Source organism: Rhincodon typus, chromosome 17 (assembly GCF_021869965.1).
Source record: "Rhincodon typus isolate 14 chromosome 17, sRhiTyp1.1, whole genome shotgun sequence".
In the NCBI taxonomy this organism is placed as follows: domain Eukaryota; kingdom Metazoa; phylum Chordata; class Chondrichthyes; order Orectolobiformes; family Rhincodontidae; genus Rhincodon; species Rhincodon typus.
In genome coordinates this window covers 31,162,820-31,186,640 of record NC_063348.1, presented here as the reverse complement: position 1 = coordinate 31,186,640, position 23,821 = coordinate 31,162,820, and the positions used below count along the sequence as shown (strand labels likewise).

Genomic DNA, 23,821 nt, shown 5'->3' with positions numbered 1-23,821 from the left:
GCATTTTAACTTACTCAGTCTAGCATCCCCAACTACTCTAGCATATTTGATTCTATTGTTTTGCTTCACAGACTACTCCAAATATTTATTATACTTGAGTTTCATCTTGTCAAGAATTTGTTTTAAATTTACTTTCAATGATGTGCATGTTTGTCCCCTTGTTCTACTATTCTAAGTAATCTTAAAGTGATATTCCGGGTTGCCTTTATTGGTATCTCAATGAGATGTCTCCTTAAAATTCATATATAGACTGGATAATTAAGTCTCTCTGACTTTTTTAATGGATTATTTCCATTTTGGTGATTCTGGTTTATATTCTCTGACTGAAAACCTTGATATCCTCGAGGGATCACTTTAAAAAAATATTGATTGAAAGAGGCAGAATGAAATGATGTTAATGTGGATTTGATTCTCTCCGTAACATTCCATTTTTAAAACTTCCAAGGCATTAGATGAGGTGCAGAGGAGAAAATTGGCAGGAAAGAAGTATTAAAAATTGGTTATAATGTTCAAAGATGCTGGTGTCTGTTGAAAGCAGTTTTAAATTTTTGTTTTATATTGTAACCCTTTAAGTTTTATTACACATATTTTTAAATATTACTATGTAGTAAACCATTCAAGAGAGAATTATAGTGTGGCTTAAGGTAACACAATTTATATCAAATAAAACCACAGAAGAGAGGCTTAAATGTCATGATATGCGGCAGGATTAAGTTAAAGCCTCCACCGATAAACATCATCAAAGACGAGCTGTAAGAGATAAAAGATATCAGGTATTTGTACTTTATTTAAATAGCACATGCTTATGATGTAGATCATGAAGGATTAACTGATGGATGATGCTCTATATTACTCATATATCACTGATCATTAAAAATACAACATGCCAGATGAAATAACACTACAATTCCTAAACCTTTCTTCTTTCTGTTGTGGAGACTGCAGCTTTTTCCAGACTCACCCATAATTAGTACATTAATTTTACCCACTCTCTGAATCCATTGCAGTTTCTCATCTCTCCCAGTTTCTTTACCGCCATAGTCTTATTCTGACTGTAACCACAACAGCGATGCACTAACAACAAAAAAGCTTTGTTGAAAAAAAAGTGACCTTTTCACAATGTGAGCTTTATATGGCAAACTATAAAATCTGCCATTTGCACAGCCTTTCAATGTAGACATGACAGAAATTCCGCATAGCTTCATATATTATTCCTACTTTTGAAAATCAGAATAAATATGGCAACAAAAATAGAGAAAATATTCCATTCAACATGCAATGCTTTTCTTTAATACTGCAGATGGATCTGTCAGAAACAAATGTTTTGCTTTACCTGTATTTATTAAAGCGTTCCGATTTAATTTTTTTACATTAAATACGTATACTACAAAGGCCATTTATTTTCAGTGCTTTCCAACTATTGCTAAGCTTTATTTTTTCTATCCTTTATTTACCCCTTTGGAATGACTTTGTAGCCTTGACAGATGCCGCAACTTAATTCTTGAACCTCCCACATTAAGAATGCTTCCCAACTGCAACCATAACTAGTGTGAGTAAATTAAAGCATTGCAATCTCTAACAAATTTCTAAAGGATTTCTTATTCAAGTACTGTAACTATGCTTAAGGAGTCTCAGTGTCAGTGAAAATACCCGTTACTGAGTTGATCAGAGTTATCATAAAACCTCTGCCTTAACAATAATTACTAATCCTGTCACATTGTTTCCTGAACTGAAATTATGGCAGTTGTTAAATGTCATGAGGGAAAAAATAAGGCAATGCCAATATCAACAACTCAACAACTTAAATGGTGTTTCTATCCTGAGCCTTTCCCAACACATTCTTAAATCATAGAAGTCATGGAAAAAAGAAATATTAGTATTTTTGAATGGATGACTTAAAAAAAAAGGCTGCATGTGTTTGATAGCTTATATTTTCAACATCGATTTCTCGATTTTTCACATGCAATATTGATCATCACTGGGACTGCCCTCCTCCCCAGCACTGATGACATCTATAAATAACACACATTTAAAATGAGTTTAGTGCACATTTATGTAACTTATACCTATACAAGTTTAAACGCACTAAATCAGTGATAGGTTTACCACAGGCATTGTTTTTAATTCCAAACAATCATCATCAGTTCCTTTGAAGCACGAGTGAATGATTACGGATTATTTTGCCTCACCTTGACCACTGAACCACATCACACAAAAACCTGCATAAATGTCAGGATTAGAACCAGCTGTGTCAGCAAAGAAAGCCCAAGACTGACAAACTGGTCTTGAGAAACAGTGTAATACCCACGCTATCGAATTGATGGGATGAACTAGCAAGTCGCGAGGATTGAAGTTAGAAAGTCAGTCCTGAAAGTTTATTCACAATTAGAATATCTCTTCAAATTTATGAATTGCTATAGTATAAATGCACTTATTAAAACATGTGCTAAAGGAACATTTCAAGGTAAATATTTTGTGAAGCCATATGCCACTTGTTTCATTTCCTGAGATATCTTAATATTTCTCATCATCCATGTACAATTATGTCACATAGCGATTTCAAGAGATTTCCATGATACATTTGAGAATTGTTGTTGACAAAATCAACACCAAATTTGGAACTATATCATCTTGAGTCTGTGAGATTTCCAGCTTTCTTTCTCCACAGTAATTTGCACAGATGAATAATTGGCTTGTACAGTGCTTTCAAATGTCTCGGCGAATCTGATAGTGTGCAAATCTGCTCCAAGGTAGCCAGTTCTTACCATTCTGTGGTGTACTGTCTGTGTTGGGACAGTGTGAGTAGAATTAACTAGTGGGACAAGATTTAGTGTAGCTTTGGCAATTCAGACTTGATGGGTTGAAGGGCCTTTTCTGCGCTGTATGATTCTATGATTTTAATTTCAACGAAAGGCCACACACTGCATAGAACATCCGGAATGCCCTCTGAGTCTTGGCTGAAAGATGCTTTGATGCACCCTGTAACTTCAACCTTGATTTTCCAAATTCTCCCAAAGATTTAGTTATTATATTATATTATATTATATTATATTATATTATATTCAGGAGGGATTTTATTTTAAATTTCTGGAGTTTTAGCTATGCTGTTGATTTAAATATATTTAAACGGACATGAAATTCCTCAAAGTTGCTCCTGTTGTACCTTGTTGTTATCACAAAGCAAGTAAGTAAATGTTTATTTCTCCCCAAACTACCAGAGTAACACTGATGGAGCAAGAACCGCTTCAAAGACTTGAATAATGAATGAATCCAATGACTGGGAGACAAACTTTCCTTGTGACTTTCTATCCTATCAATAACATCTTTCAATTTTCTTTCAAGAAGAAAATAGACTAAAAGTCATTGACAATCAGGAAACTGAAATTCTCAACATTCTGATTAAATCCCTCCAGAGCTTTATCAGTTCCTATTTACGCAACATACTGCAGCCCTATGAAGCTTCACCCAAGTCTCCATTCCTCTGACTCCAATTTTTTGCTGATTGCTCCCCTCTTTTTACTAGACCATTGGAAACTATGCCAGTGGCAAACTAAATCCATTCTGTGGTGCTTCCTTGCCTAACACCCTCCTCCAAAAATGACACCAACTCACTTCCCTTCGAGAAGACACATCTCCAACAACCTGATCCCCCAGGTTTTAAAACCAGCTCTAGCAGCCAAGCTTTGATCTTCCTGTCCCTCAGCATTTGTTTTCTGCCTCTGACAAACTCCTCAGGCAGGATTTCCATTTTCAGGTCTCTATCCCACTGTTGTGATGAAATGTGCTGGTGTGATATGGTAATTCAGTGGTTAGTGCTGCTGCCTCACAGTGCCAGGGATCCAAGTTTGATTCCAGTTTTGAATGAATGTCTGTGTGGCGTTTGTACATTCTCCCCATGTCAGCGTGGGTTTCCTCCCACAGTCCAAATATGTGCAGGTCAGGTGGATTAGCCATGGGAAATGAAGGGTCACAGGGATAGGGTAAGTGGGCCTGGGTGGGATGCTCTTTGGAGGGTTGGTGTGAACTCGATGGGCTGAATGGCCTGCTTCCACACTGTAGGGATTCTGTGGTTCTATGTGGGTAAAACAGCCAAAAGGCAGCAGGGTCCAAAGGGAAAATTTGGAAGAGGCTGCCAATTTCCCATTCAGAACGGTAGATAGGGTCCTGAGAAGAGAGGCTAGCAGAGACCTCCCAGTAGTTAAAGAGTGACCAATCCTTACTCAGTGGTATATGTTGTTGAATTTGCTAGGAGGTACATGGGTACCTTCGTTCTAGGTTATCAGCTACAAAAGGGTTAAATTAGAGAGGACCAAAAGGGTTAGGACTGTTGAACACCAGGTGGAGAAGCCTCCTCCAATGTAATGGGCACTGCCACAGCTGCGGCCAATCTTGGGGCAATGCCTTCTGCTTTGAATGGAGCTCCAGACTCTGATGTCTACTCTGTCTGCCACACCTAGGAAACCATCATTTCACAGAGGGCCTCCTGGCTTGATAGATCTTTTATGTGCTGGTTAGAATAGTCAGTTAGCATCAGACAAGTTGTCTTTTCCTGTAAGTTAAATCTACCTAGACCTCCCCACCACACACCCTGCGTACACCACAGGACAGCAAGAATGGGCTAACAGCATACATGAAAACTATCGGATTTGACTGGGCATGTGAAAACCCTGTAGAAGGCAGGGTTCCAAGCTTGATGCAAAATGCCCCCACTGACTATGGGACTCTATTTCCATTTTAGGGCCAAATCCCACATCGAGATCTGTTTCCACAGGCCATCAAAGGTGTTAAATAAGTACAACTACTCAGGTCACTTAGAGAAGTGTGGCAGCAGGTCATAAAATCATTATATACTATGAACTAATAAACTTTGAGCTCATTATCTGAAGTGCATCTTTGGGCAGAATATTTTACGGCTCCATGTCGTGAAATGGTGATGTGAAACAGCAGAGAGACTATAACAGCTGGAAACATATTGTAGTAGTTTTTTTGTCTTTATGACTTGAATGGCAATTTGAAACAAACAGAATGAAAATCGGGCCAATTTCACAAAGGATAGGGGACTATGGCGATTCTGTTTTCCCAAATAACCTGTTGCTGAGCTCTGCCATTTCCTTTGGTAAAAGACCATGGCAGCGCATATCTAACCTGAGTAAAAACCGAAAGAACTGCAGATGCTGTAAATCAGGAACAAAAACAAAGTTTCTGGAAAAGCTCAGCAGGTCTGGCAGCATCTGTGAAGGAAAAAACAGAGTTAACGTTTTGGGTCCGGTGACCCTTCCTCAGAACAAATAGACCTGAAACGTTAACTCTGTTTTTTCCTTCACAGATGCTGCCAGACCTGCTGAGTTTTTCCAGCAACTTTGTTTTTTGTTCCATGTCTAACCTTTCTTGGTGAGGTCCAACGGAAAATCTTCGCCCCTCATGTGTCCACAAGCAATGTCAAAGAAATATAAAAACGTATCTTTTTGATCCTTTTATGATCCTGGTCGACTTCCTTACTTAGGTAGCCATGCAGAAAACTCATTGTCATTTCCTGCCCTAATTTCCTAGTAAATATTTCAGTCAGGTTTTAACAACATCATCAAGAGCTGTTGGTATATCTGAAGTAGGAATTTGTTGGATACTCTTCTCAACTGCTCTTTTGAACAGGGTAAAACAACAGTCATTCAAACTTCCCATTTTCAAAGGCAGGGCAGAGTTAAAATTCTAACACCTGATTCCTACATGACATAATAAATTAATGATGTGGAGGTACTGGTGTTGAACTGGGGTGGACAAGCTCAAAAATCACACGACACCAGGTTATAGTCCAACAGGTTTATTTGAAGATACAAGCTTTCGAAATCTTGCCCCTTCTTCAGGCATCAGTGAGAGAGGTGAGAGCAAAAACAGAATTTATATGCAAAAGATCAAAGGGTCATAGAACTGATGCAAATGTATTGAACAAACCTAAGATTGCTGTTCAATCTTTAATCAGTTAGAAAGGATTAACACGCAAATCCCAGAATTTCTTTCAAGTCTCTGCCCCAAGATAACTAAAGGTTTTATCGGTATACCAGAGGTGACATCTCAGGTTAGACAATGCATTTTAGGTGTGAGGCCTTATTTAGAATCTGACTGTGTATCAACTTGGAGTCAGACTGTTAGAGGCCAAACATCTCAGCCAGGGGACACTGCTAGAGATTGGGAAAATAGGAGATTCTCAGGGTAATGGCCAAGGCTCAATCATCTTCTACTGCTCCTTGAATGGTCTTCATTCCAACATGAGGTTAAAAGTAGGGATATTTGCTGGTAATTACACAGTGATCAGCACAAATTGCAACGTTTAAACAATGAAACACCCTTGCATCAAACCTAGGTAACAGTCAGTCTTGGAATAATGTGTAGCAAGTAATACCACACAAGGGCCAGACAATCTCCAACAACACAGGATCTAACTATCTCCTCTTGACATTTAACAATGCAACATAACCTCTCGAGTTCAGAATGCTTAGGACCAAGTGTTTCATGGATTTTGGAATTTTCTGAATTCCTGAATAATATTTAAAAGTTGAACCATAAGTGTGTGAGCCAGATATAAATACGCACCCGAAACATAAAACATTGGTAAAACATTATAAAACAGTGATAACAATTGTTTTATTTATCTAAAACTGTAATGACACAAAACAAAACACTTTTAAAATTTCAACACTGTTCATCTCCAACACCAAATTTTCAATTTATATTATCTATTTCCTTAACTTCAGATGATATTTTCACATTTATTTATATATTTTTCTAATGTAAGCTTGTGTAGAACAAATATATTTATTCTGTAAGGGCTGGGCTACAAATCTTGGAACATGGTGAATCTAAATGCCACAATCTGATAGCTTGGTGTCAATGAACCAGAAGATATATTTTTCAACATTTAAGTTAACCAGTGACAGGGCTTCTTTTAATTACAGTAGGAAGTACAATATCGTTTTGAGTAAATTTCTCTGAAAAATGAATCATTTATTCCGCCTGGCCCCATTCAGTTGCATGGCATTCTAAAATCTGAACAGCAATCATGGGAAGGTTGTGGAGATAATTACCATTACTTTGCACATTATAGCACAAGTGGCCAGTCCTGGAGTCACCAGATTTCAGAGTCCCAAATTTGCAAGGTTAAAGTGTATTACCATCACTAAATCCCCTACCATCAACATCCTGGGGAATACCATTGACCACAAACTGATCTGAAATAATCACATTAATTGGCTACCAGGACAGGTCAGGGGCTCATGATCTCTCCCTCTCTCTCTTCCCCACATCTCCGCCCCCTCCCCCCCACCCCCTTTCCATACCCTCCAACCCCAAACAATAGAAATAAACTTGTCGACCACTTACAAGGCACAAGTCAGGGGTATAATGGCATACTGCTTACTGGCTTGATGAGTGCAGCTCCAACAAAAATCATGAAGCTCAATTCCATTCAGGCCAGAGCAGCCTGTTTGAATGGCACTCAGTGCAAATACTTAAACATTCACTCTCTTCACCGATGATGCACAACGACAGCGGCATGTATCTACCATCCACAAGATGTTATGCACCAGTGCACCAAGCCCATCTAAGCCAATGATCTTTACTATTTAGAAGAATGAAAACTGTAAACAGATGGGAACATTACTTGCATGATCCCCTCCATTCACACACCATCTTGATTTAGAAATACCTCGTCAACCTTGCATCAGTACTGCATCAGAACTCTCTCCTTATCAGCACAGCGAGTAAACATTGTGATAACTGCACCTGTTCGAGAGGAAAGCACACTATCGCCTTCTGAAAGGGAATTAGAGAAGGGCAAAAGATGTTGACGATATCAGCAATGATGAATTGCCATTGATGAATAATTTTAAAAAGTCTAAATATCAATGCTGTTCTCTAAAAGAATTATGATTCTACTTTGGAAATGAAACATTTAAGAATCCAACTTTACCATAGCCGTATGCTATCACCTCAGAATACCAGGCAGGTTATTATTTTATATTAGGTACGATAAGAACTTAAATCAGGTCAAGATTTTGCATGGATCCCACTATCTTCAGTCTTTCACCAGGAAGTTGATGCCACCCAACAGAACAGACTTTCTTTCACTTTTTTTTTGATGGTTACAAACTGCAATGTGCACCAAATGGAGTACACACTCATGCAGACCTAAAATGATGACCATTGTAAGAAGAGGGGCCTTTAATAAATGGCACTTTTTGGAACAGGCATAAAATTCCTATGGAATTGGCAAGCATAGCATAAGACCACTTCGACAGTGGAACAGTTTTCTCGCTCTCTCTGGATAAACACAAACAGTCCCTAGAAATGGTGAGTTCTTAGTTCAGGCTTCCATGTTGATATTCTCAATTCAATAGAAAAGCTACCCTATTCTCTATAAACGTATCTAGTAAGGCCTGGCAATGGGCTTCAGCATAAGGTAACTATAAAAGACCTCAAGCAAAAGTGATAATCTGATGTCCTGACACCTTGGGTAGCTGTCCTGTACTCGTTTGTTAGGAAGGTTCAAATTTGTGATTGACACAGCATAAACCAACTGTCCATAGAATTAAAGTATGTTAAAGAGTGCTTGCAGATAGAGGGAAAGTCCTTGTCAGGCAGCCACCTTCTTCAGATAGAAGATGGAAGAAGCAAGTTGAAAGAAGACCAGGATAAGAGTTCCTAAAACTTCAGAGAGGAAGTAGGATGTTGCCTATTGTCTGCTTGTCCTCTGGGACCACTGAAATCTCAACTGTCATGTGTCATACTTTTCATGTATTTAGCTAATGCATCATATTTAAACTGTTGTTCCTTAATAAACTACCTTAAAATTACTGAGACATCGTCAACTGTTTTACCTTAGGTATCTGTGGCTTCTGAACCTGAAATCTTACACCTTCACAACAATAATGCCACTGTCCGTGCAGGGCATTATGTCAGGGCCATGATATCATGCATTCTTTAGCACCCTGTCTGTGTTTGAGCATTTGTACTTTGTTATCAATTATTTTACTAGTTTCACATTTGAGATACCACATTCTGATTTAGAAAATAATTAAAAAGGTAAGATTTGAAAATGTCAACCACCTAGCAACCTCGTACAAGTACTCTCGTGTAAAGGGAAGTTCAGGCTCTCGGATGCATATTGTCTGGCTGAAGGTCAAAGGCGTATTTATCAGAGCTCCTGATTCAACATTTTTCTTCCACTTCTTTCAAAGACCAGTCTTTTAAGAATATCTATCTACATCGCTTTTACTGTTTTATTTCAGTTTTGCTTTGCTTTCACTTGTCATTCAGAATCTGTGACCTCTCCTCTCCCATGTCAGAGTCTCTTTGAAATACTGGAGCAAAGTTTTCTTTTGTTTCTTATGGCTTCATTGCATTTTCTCAAATACCCAACTCACATAAGGTAAACATCGAATTTTCAAAGACATATTCAGTGATTGCGAAAAGATCAAAAACGTGGAATGTTTCTATGGATCCTTTTGTTGCTGCAGATTAAACAAGGACAGCCTGGTTAACAGTGATATAACTGGCTATAGATTACTTGTACTGTAAGTGCTTCACAGTGGAGGCTGCAGCTCACTGGAAAATCTGACACTTCCCTGCTTTGTTTTTGAAGGCCTGCCTGATCAGCTTCAATCATTAATAAAAAGATACTACATTCTTAATTACTAACAATAAATTAGTAGTAATCTGAAATTTAGAAAAGAACCTGTTGTTTCCTTTTACATAATTGCAGAAAGGAAGTGATTCCATCTTTACTAGATACTTAACTATAATAAATTATTTCTAGATAAAGATTACTTTGTTGTTGTTAAGATTGCAAATTACCTTGATCTGAATTAGCATCAGGGCCAGTAAAATCCAAACTTATGACCCAGACCCATTCGGAAGCTGATAGACTTGTTCTACAAAAACTGGCTGGTTAAGGAATTCGCATCAGTCTCACCCATTCACTTTGTTTTCCTGCTTAATTGCTAGGTTTGTTTCTTCAATTATAATTCAAAACCCTTTTTGATTTATATTTCAAATTTATCCTGCCAATTAAGTGGAGAACTGATAGACAAAGAACAAAACTGCCCAATGGGAGGGTGGAAACAGTGGACATTATTTGTCACTATTTATTTTACTTCATTTCACAGTTGAACACTTGTATTCATAATGAATTTCTAGGAAATAGGAGGCACCAACTTAGAGAGACAGAGATTGATTTTAACTCTTTGTTTTTTAAATCTGATTTGAGAAAGCATAATTTATCAAACTTTACTATTTACAAGAGTGAATACAGAGATACACAGGGATAGAGAGAATCACAGGGATAGCAGCAATTTAAAATATAAGTTAAACCCTCGCAAATCGAAGTGAGTTGTTAAAATTAGAAACTGCACTAATGACCAAAGGAAATATTGTACTTCCTGTGTTTTTACAATAAAATTATTTGCAGTCCTGCTAAAGGAAACCAACAGAAAAAGCACTGTACTTTAAATTGTAAAGGAAACCTATTAACTAAAATAAAGCAACTAGTGAGATAATACATTGAATGGAAAGAGTTAATTGTAGCTTTGTGCTTAAACCGTGAAAGTTACTAGAAGCTCAGTTAAATATCTCATACATTCTACAGACTTGATTAAGAATACTCCTAACCAGAATTAGGAGCTGTAACTAGGTGATGGAGGGAACAACACTGGGAAAAATAGACTTCACTCAATGGAAATAAGTTTAAGCCAATGAGAAGACTGTCAATAGGAAGAAAGTGGATTCCAACTACAATGATTCAGCAAGCGACCTCTAACCACACTAATTTGACAATATAAGCAAGTGCTGTAGATTTTGTACAATATCAAGATAATTGCATTTTCTGTAGAATATATGCAACAACATAGAGAAGCCCAAGTGAGCTTGAGACCTCATAAGCAAACTCCATCCTGCAGGAAATGTTAAACATCTAGTTTCTTTCCAACAAGTGATTTACTTCAGAGAAGCCTGGGAAATGAATGATATGCTTACTCATGTTTATATACTTTCCTTGGAAGAAAAAAAATCTAATTAATCAAGTAAATGGATTTGGCTTCTTAAATGGCTACAAATTGTTCAATTATATGCAAACTTATGAAGTTGTAATATATACCTCAAGCTTTACATACATTGTGGTAATTTAATATTCTAGTTAACAGCATAACTGTAATTGTTTTTCCGTTTCTCTTCAGTTATTCCTACAATATGAGGAAATAAAGTATTGGCTTCAACTTTATAATTTTAGTTACAGTGACAGTTCGAGAACAGATACTATAGCTACCTTGGAAATTTCTGAAGAATTGTAATGTGTCTGAGTCTAATTCTTTGCTCAAAATATTCCACAACATTAAGCAGTAATCAGGTTTGGCACTTGCTGGCACTGTTTAACAACCTCACTGACAGTGCTGTAGTATAGATTGAAATTAAGATAAATTAACAGCTCATTGCATCTATCTGTGCCAAATATGTATTAATCCCATGACATAACTGCTTGTAAAATTTAAAAAAAAAGCTCTTCCCTTTGCAAATAATCAGTAACAGGAATGCATAAATAAAGTTAATTGATACTAGCGGTGAAAGGACATACTGAAGACCTGGAACGCTGGCTAGAAGATACTTAATACACACAGAATCCCTAAAATGCAGATAAGGCCATTCAGGCCATTGTATCTGCACCAACCCTCCCACTCTATCTTCATAACCGCACATTAATCATGGCTAATCCACCTAACCTTCACATCTTCAGATTGTGGGAGGAAACCGGAGCACCCAGCAGAAACCCTCGCAGACATAGGGAGAACATGCAAACTCCACACAGGCAGTTACCTAAGGCTGGAATCAAACCCAAGTCCCTAGTACTGTGAGGCAGCAATGCTAACCACTGTGCCATTGAATCCTGGAGAAACACAGCAGGTCTGGCAGCAGAGAGAAACAGAGTTAATGATTCAGGTCTGGTATGTCTGTTGGAACTGTAGGCAGAACACTATCTATGTCAAGCTTGATTGAGGAAGAGAACCTGAACTTTGATGTGGATTGTATTCCATAAACATTGTTTTTCAATACCAGTGCATTAATAATGGAGTCAGAATAATTTATTTAAGGAACAATTATTTCTTTCTTTTCTCATTCATCTTAAAATTTTCTATCTTTTTTATATAATGCTTTTCTCACTATGATTATTTTGCTTGTTGGTGAAATGGACTTATGCAGAAAAATGGGAAGTGTTCCTTATTGCTGTGTCTCCAATGAACAATGTCTTGAGCATACTCTAGAATCCAAGCCTGATTAATTTTGTGATGACAGCCACATCTTTTGACCCCAGTATCAAAGCAGATCTCTTATTTACGTTAATACTTATAATTTGGTAAGAATGTCTGCATTAGTTTTAATTTGGCAACATTGTGATGATGATGCCTACTGAGGGAATGAATGTGAATTTTACCTACCTAACAAAATTATGTTAACAATCCATCTTGTGTGTTACTTTTAGTTGAACTATAGTTGTTAGTTATAATAATGATATTGGTGCCTAGAAGGTAAGCAGTACACTTTTGATGCACTTCATTCAACAGATAGGGACTTGAGGCTGTTTTTGTTAGAGAGAAGAAGGTTAAGAGGTGACTTAATAGAGACATACAAGATGATCAGAGGATTAGATAGGGTGGACAGTGAGAGCCTTTTTCCTCGGATGGTGATGGCTAGCACGAGGGGACATAGCTTTAAATTGAGGGGTGATAGATATAGGACAGATGTCAGAGGTAGGTTCTTCACTCAGAGAGTAGTAAGGGCGTGGAATGCCCTGCCTGCAACAGTAGTAGACTCGCCAACTTTAAGGGCATTTAAATGGTCATTGGATAAACATATGGATGATAATGGAATAGTGTAGGTTAGATGGGCTTCAGATTGGTTTCACAGGTCGGCGCAACATCGAGGACCGAAGGGCCTGTACTGCGCTGTAATGTTCTATGTTCTAGATCACATCATGACCAACTCCATATGCGTGCTTCTGACATTAGAAAAGAAAGTATTTGTTTTTGGTTCAAAAGACAAATAATAAAATTGTGTTGCCTACACAATGTTATTACTTGTAAGGTGATTGATATTTCACAACTAAAATGTCATATATGTTACACCACAGCAATAGCCGGCAGGACCAAATCAGACTTGCTAATACTGGATTTGCAACATAGTGAAATTAAAACATTTGATGGTCCTCAATATTGCTCAACTGTTCCTGACCAGACTAAGAATTACAGATATCACACAATTTAAACAGAAATTAACAATTTGTTATTAATGCAGTAATGCTTGTTGAGCAAAACAAAACAAGTCAATCCAACTAAGGACTATGATTTAAACACTTTTTTGGTTGAAAACCCTACACACGCACAGAGAGACAGACATAATTAGGTTTAAATTACAAGAAAATAAAATAATAGTAATTTTCCAGTTCGAGAACCATTTCAACAACGAATATCAAACCTTTATGAAATCCCTCGAACAATGTGCTGTATTATGGGCACATGGAGTTGTATTTAGCTTGAATTCTTAAGTCACTGGTCAATGCAAACAGCTTTTGGCGGAATCCGAGGAATAGTCTCTTATTTCTTATAACCTGGGATACTTTTTTAAGAACATTCGATAGTTCTTTAATTTAATATAAGACCAGAGACAGTAAAACTCAAATACAGCTTTCCAGTCAAGCAGCTTCTGAGCACACAACCTTCAGCCCAAGTAACCCAGGCAAAACCAATTTCATCTACGGTTTCATTTTCTTTTTTCTACATTCGTGCGTGATCGGTCAGGCAGAGCAGCTTCTCCCTGGATGCCCAATGCAACCCGTTATCAGTCCTCATGCATAGTGCCAAAATAAATGCAGTGTTCTCATAGCAATAGTTAGTCTGCCATTATCTTTCCAGGCCAGTTCCCATAAACAAACATAAGTTTGTTTGTTCTTTCCTCCTTCTTCTGCAACTACATTGAGATTGATGAGAGCATGCTGCGGAATTGTGTAAACTTCTGGTCTCCTTAATGAGGACAGGTATATGGGTATACCTTAGACAGGGTGCATTGAGGGTTTACTGGAATGAGTGGATTGTCCCATTGATTCCAGGCAATGTAAGTGCACAAACTTCACGAAGGTTATAAAACAGGAATTGTTTATTTGCCTGGCAATGTAGTTTTGCAAACAGTAATGGTAAAGTGCAACTTAGAGAAATGAATTATTTATAATAGATACTTATGGCTGAGCTCAGAGTGTACCAGGACACTGTTGAGAGCTTAACTCCTTATCTCTAACCAGTTAGGAAGTAGAGTACAGTGATGGAGTTCCCAGTTCTGAGTTTGTGTGACTACATGACACAGATTATCTTGCCTCTTAAACAAGAGGGGGATTTTCCTCTCCTCATGGCCTCAAACTCAGGGGTGCTGCCTCAGCTTTTCTACTTGGGTTTCCCAGAATTGTTGGTTTGTTCCATTAAGACTTCTTGGTGCAATAGCCACTGCCTCACTATGTTGAAGTTACGGTCCTGGCTTCTCAACATCGTGATTCAGTCTGGAGTTCTGCTCCAACTCTGGGCTGTTGTTCCTCTCTCTTGCTCCCTGTACCTTCTCTTTCCAAAAGACTCCTGGTCCTTCTACTGATCACAGTCATGGCTCAGTGACAACCCCTACCCCCAGAACCTCCCCTGGCACGCTCCCCCTACCCCCTCACTCCCCAGCCTGTCAAGGGTTTCCTCTTCTGTCTAAAAGGAATTTCCAATTACAGTGGAGGTCTATGAGGATGCTGCCAGCGATGGGGAACCTTGGCTATGAGGAGATTAGATAGGCTGGGATTGTTTGACCAGATTTAATTTAAGTGTGTAAGTTATGAAGGGTCTGGGTAAAGTACATTGGAAGAATCTATTACCCTCAGCAGAGAGATCAATAACCAAGAGACTCAGCTGTAAAATGGTTGGCAGAAGGATGAGAGGAGAGTTGAGGATAAATATTTTCATTCAAAAGTGTGGAGATCTGGAACTCTGCCTAATGTATGATACAAGCAGAAACCTTCCATTACATTTAAAAGAGTTCTGGGATATGCACTTGAAGTAACCCATTGCACCTTGCTTTAAGAACTGTAAAGTGATAACAAGCTTGATAATTCATTTTTGACTGACACAGGCATGATGGTTGAATGGTTTTCTTTCATGACATAAAGTTTCTATACGAGTTTCCAACTTCATACTTCCTGATGTCAGTGTAAATTTTGTAATGAATGAGTGATGTTGGCTGTCTGATGCAATGATTTGCTGCTTGAACTTAATTCTTTGATATAAAAACACAAAGAGAAACAATTTAACTGAGATGAATTTGGACAGGAAAAAATAGATGGGCAAAGGCAGCCTAGGTGAGAAGTCCATAGAATGTTTTCAGAAGAGTTTCTTCAAACACTACATTCTGGAGCCAAACAGCAGGGCATACTTTATAAAAACCGAAAAAACTGCAGATGTTGTAAATCAGGAACAAAAACAAAAGTTGCTGGAAAAGTTCAACAGGTCTGGCAGCATCTGTGAAGAGAAAAATCAGAGTTAACATTTCGGGTCTGGTGACCCTTCCTCAGAACTTGAAGTTCTGATCCAAAACGTTAACTCTGATTTTTTTCTTCACAGATGCTGCCAGACCTGTTGAGCTTTTCCAGCAACTTCTGTCTTTGTTGTTGTTGAGCAGGGCATACTTTACCTGATATTTTGCAATGAGACAGAATTGATTAATGATCTTAGTGAAGGTGCTCCTAGGTAGCAGCAGCCAAAATATTCAGTTTGAGGGAGAGAAGGGTCAGGGACAATTAAAAAAAAACAAATAAAGGGAATTATGAGAGCTTGAAAGCAGAGCTGACTAAAGTGATTTGGCAAATTAGGTTAAAGGACAGATTAATAGAAGCACAGTGGCAGACATTTAAGGGGAAATTTCAGAATATGCATAACACATCCATTCCAATGAACAAGAAAACATCTAAAGGATTGACACACCATTGTTGATTGAGTAGAAATGTTAAGGAGAGTGTCAAACTATAAGAAATCACATACAACAGTGGAATAACAGATGATCAGTCAGAAGATATGACAGAATATAAAACAGAAAAGAATGGTCAAATCTTACAGCGAGTGTAAAATCAGACCACCAAAGGAAGCTAGTCAGAAACATAAAAACAGATAGCAACAGTCTCCTTAAATATTTAAAGAAGACATTTTAAAAAGTGAGGGCTAGTCCTAGAGAAAATGAGACTGAGAAAATAATAATGAAAAATAAATTGAACATTATAAATTGTTGAACAAAAACAAAGTTGCTGGAAAAGTTCAGCAGGTCTGGCAGCATCTGTGAAGGAATAAGCAGAGTTAATGTTTCGGGTCCAGTGACCCTTCATCTCTTGTTCTGAGGAAGGGTCACTGGACCCGAAACATTAACTGTTTTTTTCCTTCACAGATGCTGCCAGACCTGCTGAGCTTTTCCAGCAACTTTGTTTTTGTTCCTGATTTACAGCATCTGCAGTTCTTTTGGTTTTTATTATAAAATGTTGCATTAGGCTCCACTTTAGAGGATACAACTGATGTTGCAGAAGCAACGATAAATCAGGAAGTGGAAGAGATAGAGGAACTAAGGAAGTCACAATCATCAAAGAAATGGTACTGAGTACATTGTGGGAGCTGTAGGCTGACAAATGTCTGCATTCTAGTGGACTTCATCTTGGGGTCTTAAATGAAGTGGCTAGTGAGATAGTTGATGCAGTTGCCTAATTTTCCCCTAAACCCCTTGATTTGGGGACAGTCCCATTATACTGGAAGATAGTGAATATAACTCCTCCTTCAAACTACAGGCCAGTTAGCTTGACATCTGTAATGGGGAAAACCTTGAGCACTATTACTAAAGACATTAGTTGTAGAGATCTACAGGAAAAGACCTTTTGACCCATCATATCTACACTGGTCATAGTAACCACCTAATATTTCTAATTCTATTTTCCACAGCCTTGTATGCCTTGGCAATACAAGTACACATCTAAATATTATGAGAGTTTCTGCTTCAACCACCCTTACATGCTGACAGTTCCAGATTCTCATTAACCTTTGGGTAAAACGTTTTTCCTCACATCTCCTTTAAACCTCTGCCCCTTACGGCAAATCTATGGTCCTCCATCAAAGGGAAGATTTCTTCCTGTCTATCCAGGGCATTGGCTACGTTCTAGGTAATCAGGCAGACTCAACTGGTTTTGTGAAAGGGAAATCATGTTTAACCAATCTATTCAAGTCCTTTGAAGTGGTAAGCTAAAGGTAAGGCCACAAAATTCTGCCATAGCGCTGCTCTCTCATTAGAGAGAGATGACTGGTAGTGGTTTAACTGGAATGTCATGTCATCTCAGGTGAGGGGATAGGTTGAGAAAGAAAGTCCTTCATGGTAATCTCAGCTGGTTCAGGAATTGAGCCATATTGTCAAAAGCACCTGGACTGTATACTGTAAAACACACATGACTGGTGTACACTGTAAAATGGTCACACATCAACAAATTCTTCACCCAAGTTCTTTACTCAGTTTCTCTTCTTATGTCGTCCAATAGTAACATGTGTGTAATTATAAACTGACAACATGTAGCTCCGCTACAGAACAAAAGTAACTAAAACACCAGAAGATTTGCTTAAAATACATAGTTGTTTATTGAATCACCGTATAAAAGATAAAAATATACATATTCACCAGTGCCTCACTGTTCTCCTCATTCATGTGCATAAAGGTTTTAAAATTGGTCAGAAGTCTTCTCAGAAATGGAAAACAATTGCAGCATTTTCCTGCTGCAAACACACTGCTGCAGTCAATACTTCCACAGTGGAGTTACTACAAGGGTATTCCATACAAGCTGTCTGTTACAAAACTGAGATAACAAGGTGTAGAGCTGGATGAACAGGCCAAGCAGCATCATAGGAGTAGGAAGGCTGACCTTTCGGGCCTAGACCCTTCATTAGAAATGGGGGAGGGGAAGGGGGTTCTGAAATAAATAGGGAGAGAGGAGGAGGCAGATAGAAGATGGATAGAGGAGAATATAGGTGGAGAGGAAACAGACAGGTCAAAGAGGCAGGGATGGAGCCAGTAAAGGTGAGTGTAGGTGGGGAGCTAGGGAAGGGATAGGTCAGTCCAGGGAGGACAGACAGGTCAAGGGGGCGGGATGACGTTAGTAGGTAGGAGATGGGGGTGTGGCTTGAGGTGGGAGGAGGGGATAGGTGGGAAGAAGAACAGGTTAGGGAGGCGGGGACAAGCCCAGCTCTACACCTTGTTATCTCAGATTCTCCAGCATCTGCAGTTCCTACTATCTCTGTTACAAAACTGACTTTGACTAGCTGGTAGCCTTGCCTCTGAATGAGAATGTTTGAGATTCAAGTCACATTGCAGGATTTAAACATAATCCTGGCTGGCACTAAGTACTGCCGGATGTGCCATCCTTGGGATAAGATCATAAATTGAGGCCCTGATTCAAGTAAACAAAAAATCATCCATGTTATTACTTGATCTCCTGGTCAATATTACATTTTTCAATGTATCCATTTCCAGAGGTGCACCTACTCATGACTGAAACAGGCAAATCAGAACTCTTAGCATGGATATTCACCACTTTGGATGACATTCATCTAATAGATGAATGGAAATTCCACCCCATACAAGGATATATTCCAGAAACTGCAAAAGTTTCTCACTGCATCTGCAGAGCTTCAAATTTCAGGGTCTGCTCTCCATTTTTAGTTTTCCATCAGAACTAAATGGGAATGTCAATTAATTTAGTGGGGTTGCACAGGGCGTTATAGAGCAGGCACATGAACTTAAATTAATTTTCATTTTTTTCTTATTTAGCAAGTTCCCAAGTAGTCACGTCACTGGTGCAAGACAAGCAAAAACCAAACAATTTACCATAGGAAAGAGAGCAGACATTAACAAAAGATCTCAATATAATCTCATGTCTCTTGAGTAGGTACTAGCACATAATGGGGAATGATAAAGGAGAGATATAAGGACACAATAGTGAAGCAAAACATTTTAAGAGATTGAAACTTCCTGCATAACCTCTTAAAAAGCCCCAAATCCCTGCCAATGCACAAGAGCACTTTGAACATCCATTTAATTATCTAAAGTATGAAAGTTGAAGCCCTGGTAAAAAACAGACACTTGATTTTTTTTATTTCCCATGACATTTGTATTTCCAAGTATTCATTTGCATGAAAGCTAGCTGGTTTTTCAAATGAATCAAAGGATTATAAACAGCACAAACAAATGCAGCAACTGATGTTTTTTTCTTAATGATTGTCAAAACTAAAGACTTATTGCAACATCATTTAAAAATATCTACTTTGAACTTAATTCTCTACAAAGCAGTAAAGATGGGAAACAAAACAGACTTTGGTCAAGGAATGACAGATAAATACAGAATATTCTTCAAGTAGTTCCAACAGTACCATTTCATCAAACTGAAATAAGTAACAGTGCAATTTGTGAAGCTGAAGGCATCAGCTACAGAAAACTAACAAAGTTGACTAACACATTCAAAAATATTGAAGCACACAAACTATAGGATTAAAATCCTATGATCTATAAAAGCTAATAATGATAATGGAAGTGAATGGGGACATGTTTTGGTAACTTAACAACAAACATCACATTCCTTTAAGTATGGTAAACCCAGGGGTGTTGCAAAGGTGAAGGGACAAGTGAAAATGCTCAGAAAATGTTGCCTATAATATTTGATTTGTTACATTTTTCAGTACTTTGCAAACTATAATGAACAAAGAAAGAAACTTGCATTTATCATGCCTATTATGACTGTGGATGTCTCAATAACACGGCAGACAATAACGAAGTACTTTTGGAGGCTTTGTTTAAATCAATTTACTCAGATGCCTCATTACACACCCCGGAAAGCAGATGGGCCTTCTGGCTCAGAGATAGGGGCACTACCATTATGCTTCAAGAACCCTAGTCCTTTTGATTTTTAAACACTGTTGTAGGACACCTGCCATCCAATTTGCTGTTTGTATTTCTTTTTGTACCATTATACAAACATTGCAATATTAGGACGGTTGGTTGAGGGAAAGGTATTTTTCAGGACAGTGTTATGGGATCCTTTATACCAATTTGAGAGGGCAGATGGAACATTCAATTAAGGCCTCCTTTAAGAATTGGCACTATCAACAGTGTAACACCACATCAGTACAGTATGAAAGGCTACATTTTGTATTCGAGTGTCTGGAGTAGTCCTTGTACCCACAAGTTCAGAAACATTGAACAAAGGCGTTGCTTTCCTTTTCGTAGTTTTGAATGTTGTTATTAATTCTTCATATTGTAAAACTTCTTTCTCCATTTGCAGCTGAAAATTCACTACCGCTGATGAACATGCTGCCTAATGCCAGGGCACTCTAACTTAGTCTTACAGACCACAGAATAATTTTAGTCAGAGCAGCAAGTTTAAAATTCTAATGGTCCCTCCCTCTTTTAAGGTGGAAAAACAAATTTATTTGGGTTTTCAAAAACTCCAGCAGATGCAACTTTCCCCTAGTATTCATTCTGACTTCTCTCCACCCCAATGTCACCACAACACTCCCTTTCAACAACCTCTGGTTTGTTTCTTTTGTTTATTGGCAACAGGCCTGCGTTTATTGTCCATTCCTTTCATTGCCTCCAAGGGATGTAGGTTTATCTCTCTCTCTCTCTCTCACTCTCTCTCACACACACACACACACACACACACACACACACACACAGACACACATACACATAGACACACACACACGCACACACACATAAAGACACAGACGCAGACACGCACACACATAGACACGCACACACACACACACACAGAGACACACACACACAGACACACACAGGCAAACACACACACAGTCCCTTCTGCTCGCCTTTTCTCTGTCGACCCTTCCCACCTAAGTCCCTATCACCCTCAATATCAGAAAGCACTCTGGCTCCACCAGTGGTTAGCATAAATGCCTCATAGCGCCAGGGATCCGGGTTTGATTCCAGCCTTAAGTGACTGTCTGTGAGGAGCTTGCATGTTCTCCCTGTGTCTGTGTGGGTTTCTTCTGGGTGCTCTGGTTTCCTCGCACAGTTCAAAGATATGTATTGTAAGTGCAGGATTAGGGTTGGTCTGGGTGGAATGCTTTTCAGAGAGTCAGAGCAGACTTGAAGGGCTGAATTGCCTCACTGTAGGGATTTTATGATTCTATGAATTCATGCTTTGGCCCTTAAAATATGCTTCTCCCATTCCCACATTCCCTTCTTAACTGACGCCTCTGATAGTCACCTTCCCTCCTGGGAGGGATGGCCTAGAAAATCTCCCAACACACACTGCAATAACCCTGATATTGGGAACACCTGGCTTCATAAGGATTTCTGCTACAGTGTATAGCAGTAACAATGCTGGGAGCTGAAATGGAGGCCTCCAGTGTGTGTTGACATTCACAAACATGAGCACAGAGACAGACCACCTGGAATGCTCCCTATCTGCATTAAATATGAATGATAACCTGCAGGTGGTTCCTTCATCACTCTATTGAATTGTCTAATCTTCTTTTTCTTTCCTCCTCCGACACCTTTTGCTTCCTACCTTTTCATCATTTAATCACTGTCGCCTGATTTATCTATTTTTTTAAAATACAGAATCTTTTTGTCCGGATTTAGTGAATCATGTGGCTTCCTTTGGAGATTGCTTACCAAGTTTCCTGTACACAGTTAAAATTCTATTTAAAATGTCAACAGTATTCTAAACAGTATTAAAAGGCAAGCTCTAAACAACAAACAATTAAAACTGTGTTACAAGAGGGAAAGAAACAAAACTGGAGTGTACTTCTGTTATTGTAAATCAACAGGATTCATAACAACCTGTGCTTTATAAAGCCACCATGGCAACTGCAGACCTGGTACCGCATTAAAAACCACAGACAACAAAACCATCAATTTTTTATCAATTTAATACGAAATAAAACTCCTTTTAGTGATGTTTTTGCCATACCAGTTTTTTTATTATTAACAACGTACTGTAAATTCTGTTGACAACCATGACAGAAGCTTTCTTCATAACTCCATTTGATCTTAATACACTTATTTATGGTTTTTATACAGAACTGTGCGGGGATATTTATTGAGTCCACTAAAAAAAACTATCATAATGCAGACTCCTAATGTTAGAACGATTAAATGTATTCAGACTGGGTTGAATATTGTTATAAAACTAGGCCTGGACATGATCAAAATATTACTTCACAAACTGATAATATGACATACATTTATGAAACAAACTCATCTCCTGTGGCATTGCTCATAATGAACTGTAGGTTCAGCCATGGTAAATGGAGATGCTGAGGAGGAAGGAATAGCTGTTTAAAGACTTTGGAAAAAGTTTATAAGTGACACACAGTGATAATAATTACCTTTTATCACGTCACTGAGATGGTCTTTTACACCATTTAATAGGTTCCTAGTTCCATAATTAGGAGTTTGCTGGTCATTCAACCTAGTAACATTGTTTTGGAAACTTGTATTCCTGCTGTAAGTTCTTCCTCTCCTTGTTCAATTTTCTCATTCTTTTCTCCCTACTGAGAGATGGGTTTGCTTATCTTTCAATATTCAGTTCCAAAGGTGCTCAGTCCAAAACAGTGATAATTTCCCATTGCAGTTGCAAATAGAGAGCAATTTGGGTTTTTAATTCTGATTTCCCATATTTAAAATTTAATCAATTTTGTGAGAAAGCAAAATGGCAGCTGAAAAGATTTTCGAACATTGTTTTTTCCCCTTTTTATTTTGCTTTGTTTTATTACCTCCCAGTGAAGAAATGAGAGTTCAAACATAATTCTCACACTCAAATGCAAAATTTATCTGAGACTTCACTGCAATATTAAAGTAATGCAATCTTGCTGGAAGTGTACTCTTTTGAAATTTAAACTAAGGTACTGTCTACCTGTTGAGATTGTGTAAAAGATCTGTGAACTATCTAAAGAATTCCTCTCGTGCCTTGGACAAAATGTATTTCTCAATCAATAGCTTCAAAATCATTGAGTGTTAATTCTGCAAAAGTTCTCTTATTGAATCCAGCCCTGAAAAATCTTAGATTTATGATCTTAAATCTGTGATTTTTCTGCCAGAGTTGTAAAAGTTGAGAGGAGGAACCCTTGTGAACTTCATCCATGTTAGCACCAATTTAGCTCGTTGCTGTTTGTGGGACTTTGCTATGTGAAAACTGGCTGTTGCATTTGCTTAGATAACAACAGCAAGCATACTTCAAAAGCTACTCAGTGGTCAAAAAGTACTTTAGAATATGCTGGGGCTGAAGGACATGATAATATCTTCAGGATTGCTAGCTTGTACTATAAATGTCCATTTGTACTGAAGAGGTTCAAGTGTGATTTCCTACATATTTCATAGCTTTAACATCTTGTTCTAAAAAAATTGGTTTTGTATTCTTTTATGTTTTTAAGGTCACTTTTGCCTCCAATTATGTAAATAGTGACATACACCAAGCCAACACTTGTAAAAAAACAGACAACCAATCTCATTGACAATGTATGATAAGTAAGGCTGCAACTGCAACCAATAAAGTGTTTAAAGTGGTCTCCATAACACAAAATGTATGTGGATTCAAAATTCAGAAACTGAGTGTGGCTAAGCTCAGACTAAATTGTAAACAGCGAGCAGCCACATTTCTGTATTTGACAATTTGCCTTGCTGCATCACACAGATGCCTGCGGTCTGAGAGTATGCCCACATG

The 23,821-nt window shown here is 38.2% G+C and overlaps 1 protein-coding gene across 1 annotated transcript in view; it reads right to left on the bottom strand.

Annotated features, from left to right (window-relative positions):
• LOC125485242 (ethanolamine kinase 1-like) overlaps positions 1-23,821 on the bottom strand; it is a 365,364-nt gene that overhangs the window by 220,536 nt on the left and 121,007 nt on the right. The window lies entirely within an intron of this gene.